Genomic DNA, 4,980 nt, shown 5'->3' with positions numbered 1-4,980 from the left:
TGGTATGCAGTGTGGTGAAATCTCAATTATTATATAAATATCAGTTGAAAATGTTGATTTATGAAATTTAGAAATACTTGTTTGGATACACGTGGAGACAGACATAATTATATGCATATGAAACTACAGACCAGATATTTTAAATCTTGTGGGGATTTCCTTGCCCCAAAATGCCCCTCAGTTGCATATGAAGTCTTCAAATATCACTATTTTCGACCTTAAATCGCCGATAACAAGTCATGTTTGCAAAAAACATCCCTGGTATCTTCCAGAAAGTGGTCTATTTTGATTATATATACATTTTTGTAGAACATTATATTGATCTGAAACTGTTAGTTTCAAAAATATTTTTTTTGCAATTCCTGATCATAATACCTGGTTTACAGTTGTCATTTGAGTGATAAAACGGCCTACTTTTCCATACCAACAGAATGGGTGCTTTAATGACCATTATGCAACTCAAATGGGTTGCATAATATTCATTATAGCACTCATTTGGGTGCTATAATGAAAAACCTACATCGGGACAGTAGTTACTTGACTACATTTAGCTGAATTAGTTTGGGTGAGTGTTTAAATAGTGTACTCTAAGCGTCTCGTAATAAATGAAATGGTTTGTTGGACATAACATCACAATTTTCCAAAGGCAATTGCATTCATCGCTTCATAGCTTTTCAAGCTATTCAATTTGGCACGATAAGATGGAATCTTATTGTTCTCTGCCGCAACATAATTTATTGGCATGAATGATCATGTGGAGTAAATTCGATTGCACAATTTTGGTATAGATTTATCATATTAAAGCCCATTTTTCGTCATTGCAAAAAATAGCGTGTGCAACTCGTTGCAAAACTCGATTTTTTCAGCACTCGTCAATGTTATCCAACTCGGCAAACCTCGTTGGATAAACGTACAACTCGTGCTGAAAAAATCATCTTTTTGCAACTAGTTGCACAAACTACTATTAAATACTGGTTTTTTAGAGTCTGTCCATAAAAAACGCCCGTATTTCAAAAACGATGATAGATGGACACTCGGTGTCTTCAGCAATAAAATTCATAATAAATTACACTACAACTTTGCCAAAGACACCATATTTAAAAATCGTTTATTAAAGAAGCTACATTTTGCAGCGCCACCTGTGGCAAAAATTGGAACTACAACTTTTCGTCATTCGATGTGCCATATTTTTCTAAAACTTATTCCCAAAGACACCGATGCCAAAAAATAACACACTGAAGTGGTAAAAAAAAAGTTCACGATTTTAGCCAAAGGCACCACTGTGCAATGTTTCTGCCAGCACTACCGGACGACCTGTAATTGTCAGAGGGCAAAACCCATTTTCCTTCTAGTCAGAATTTTTACTTTGTGAAATCATTCCAAATATCTCCCATTAGGTTCAAAGTCATATAAAATCAATAATTTTGAAATATCACTCAGTTAAATTATTGCCCCACGTAGTTCGGCAGTGCTGGCAGAATAAATGATTTTTTGCATATGGTTTGAACACTCAATCTTCGAAGCGTTATAACTTTTTTCGTGGACGTTCCAGCAACGTGCCTTCTTCAGCAAAGTTTTTCGGCATTCTTTGGGTTATACTTTAACGTAATGTGCCACTTGGTTTACGATGAACTGAAACCTCTAGTAGTAGAAATGCAAAAATATACTTTCATCCATACTAATTTCCATACAAACTTCAAACGCGATGCGGAAAGCGAGGAAGCAACCAATCGGTTCCAAATTCTGCACAGTTGTTCAGGACCCAGAATGGCTTCGAAAAACCATTGATTTGAAAAAATGACCATGACGCCCCACTCTAATGGATACACTATGCCCAGCCCAATAATCTCAATTTAGGTAGATCTTGATTAAACGAAATGAATCACCCTTCTCACTGTGTATTGCTACATTTTTCAAAAAAATATTTCCAACTCTGAATCGGTGGTGCATGTTATCTCAATTTCGCCTAAAATATTAAAAACAAAAACACCATATTATACAAATTTCAATTGCTCGCTAATCATCAATGTCATCTTCTTCTTTTTGGCATTAGATCCCCACACTGGGACTGAGCCGCCTCACTGCTTAGTTCATTAAGCACTTCCACAGTTATTAACTGCGAGGTTTCTAAGCCAGTTTACCATTTTTGCATTCGTATATCATGAGGCTAACACGATGATACTAAAATGCCCAGGGAAGTCGAGAAAATTTCTAATCCGAAAATTGGCCAGACCGGCACCAGGAATCGAACCAAGCCACCCTCAGCATGGTCTTGCTTTGTAGCCGCGCGTCTTACCGCGTCAATGTATTATTAGTAACAAATAGTGAAACGGACTATATAATTAGGTGGTCGAGGATTAAATCCCGGGATCGATCTTCATCCCTTCTATTTTGGAATCTTATATGCTTTGGTTCCACTTATACTAAACATCTCGTATTATACTCTTGATCACACAGGGGAACTGTTCCGTTGTCCATCTCACCATCTCTCATTGTAAAACAAAGAAATACAGCACCAATCTCGTCGCTTCTTTTTGCTAACACCCCAGTCAATGCAAAATCGTATATTATGCAACATAAGATGCTAAAATGGAGGCTATATACGTACATATTGTATGAGGCAGTACCTAGGAGGCAGTACCTCCACTATAGCATATTATGTGACATCATATACGATCTTGTATTGACTGGGACGCGTGCTCACTGGTGAAAAAAATCACAAAAATAAGAAACCAACCATATTCCTTTTCATTGCTTTGTTTTTGATTAGATGGAAATAGGAGCTATGGGATGACGTGCCGAACCGTTCCCCTACTTTTGATCAAGGATGTTATCGATCATTTAGTAATTTGCGTTCGATCATTTAGTAGTTTGTCAATAACTCATTCCAGAAGCAGAATTTCTAAATGTGTTGTATGGTGGACTTCTAGTGCGAAGGTTTTTCTACAACTCTGCCTAATGGTTCGTTGTTAGAATTCAAAGGATGACGGAGTTATAACGCTAGTTGCAGTAACTTCAACTAAATGATTGGAATTTTGTTATCATTTAGTCTAAGTTACTGAAACTATAGCTATAACTCCGTTACTAGTGGAATTCAAACAACGAACCATTTGGCAGAGTTGTAGAAAAACCTTGGCACTAGGATGTTATCGATCATTTAGTAATTCGCGTTCGATCATTTAGTAGTTTGTCAATAACTCATTCCAAAAACTGAATTTCAAAATGTGTTGTATGGTGGACTTCTAGTGCGAAGGTTTTTCTGCAACTCTGCCCTATGGTTCGTTGTTTGAATTTCACTAGTAACGGAGTTATAACTAAAGTTTCAGTAACTTGAAAGGAATGAACTTGAGCGATGCAACCAACAGCGGCTTTAGCGCCACTCTCCGACAGGAGAGACCACTGAGGCTTGTTAAATTTCCCGGCTGAGACCCTATCTAAGGGCGGTTAATAGAAAGCTCAAACACACACGCGATCAATAACACCATCCCAAACGTAGCTAAATCCTCAAGAGTTCTTCATCAATGAACCCGAACCTTCAATGATAGAGCAAGGATAGAATTTGTTGAGTGTTTGAATAGACGACTAAATAATAAAACCTCAAATGACGATCGGGTTTCATTATCAAGCAAAGCCAATAGGAACTTTAAGTATGGTACATTCTACGTGTATTCAATTTTGCTTTGTACATTAGGCCTAAGCTTTCATTCATAAAAGTCCCTATGGTGACGTCACTCCTATCGGTTTAGATCTTATAGACTAGACAATATTTTCAAAAAAATAACGGTCTGACCTTGTTTCTGGTACCAGTCTGCGGAGAGTCGGGATTCCGCGATTCCGCACATGCAGCTCGGTGGCCACGATGGATCGAAATTTATGCGCTGAATACTCGGTCGTTACCCCTATTGCAACGGTTCGCCTGTTGCGGTCATTCGACCCCTTCGGTAGCTCTCAACACGAGGTGGCAGCACGTGTCTTTCGATGACGTAGAGTGCGACTAGGGTCGGTGTAATGAGGCGATTCGCAGAGGTGGCGAACGGTTGATGATGACGCAGTTGTTGGTAACTAGATGACGCGATGCCACACCGCACGGTTGCGACGTTTCGTCTGCACGATTTTTCCGAAGGCGGTCTTACTGGGCGGATGCAACGTCACGCTAGCCGCTCGAGCACTAGAGTGTGCCAAAAAGGTTTTCCGCTCACTACTGCACACAAGATTAGGTGGTCATCGATTTTCTAAACCAAAGAAAAAACCCACGTTGAAAGGCGGGTTTGTGTACCTGTTCAACGATTGATTAGTCTCTAATCATGCTTTGTCCAATACGACTACTATTCTTACCTGTACTGGTTCTACTATCGGGCGCGAACCGAGAATAGTAAGCGTAATAACCGACTTAAAATTTTCCCTAAAGTAAGCAAAGCTATTAGGATCTATTTAACATTTGGGGTATTCGAAAACTAACCAAATACGGCAATATTTCCTCCACAATAATCCGCTATTTAGCTTGCCGTAGGAAATAGCTCTTAATTTTCACTTTTTAGGGCACAATGTCTAGCTTTAGGTCACAATGGTCTGCTTGGCTCGAAAACTAGCACAAAAGTGATTTGAGGTACGCGAAGGGCATTGATTCACCCGATTTTCCGTCACAATTACCTTCAAACAAAACTTTTTGAAGAACGCAATTTCTCATCCTTGCCATCTCACTTCGCACATAAGGTTCTTCTATGTTGTCTCTTTCCGCCTATATTAAAAATTTCCAATAGAAACTTAGTATAGTGGAGGACAAATAAAATTGAGTTTTTAACATTTTTGAAGCTAGAGTTATGAGATCTGAAGCATGGAGATCAAAACGATACTCAATTAGAAGCGCCCATGGGTCCTCTATCCGCCGCCAGATTGTACCAAAACCGTTTTGGAAGCTTCTTTTACTCGTGATGTTCAGACATTTGGTCAAAATGCACCAACGAGGAAGATAAAATCGTT

At 38.9% G+C, this 4,980-nt stretch overlaps 1 long non-coding RNA gene across 1 annotated transcript; it reads right to left on the bottom strand.

The window, feature by feature from the left end:
• Window positions 1-3,952: 3,952 nt before the first annotated feature.
• On the bottom strand, window positions 3,953-4,586 carry LOC134214744 (uncharacterized). Its single transcript, XR_009979888.1, has 3 exons — window positions 4,460-4,586; window positions 4,336-4,402; window positions 3,953-4,276 (listed from the first exon to the last, which is right to left on the bottom strand). It is a non-coding gene; the product is annotated as an uncharacterized LOC134214744 (long non-coding RNA).
• Window positions 4,587-4,980: the final 394 nt, after the last annotated feature.

The sequence above is a fragment of the Armigeres subalbatus genome, chromosome 2 (genome assembly GCF_024139115.2).
Source record: "Armigeres subalbatus isolate Guangzhou_Male chromosome 2, GZ_Asu_2, whole genome shotgun sequence".
Lineage (NCBI taxonomy): Eukaryota > Metazoa > Arthropoda > Insecta > Diptera > Culicidae > Armigeres > Armigeres subalbatus.
The sequence above is the reverse complement of the archived record's forward strand: the minus strand, read 5'-3'. Positions and strand labels throughout refer to the sequence as shown.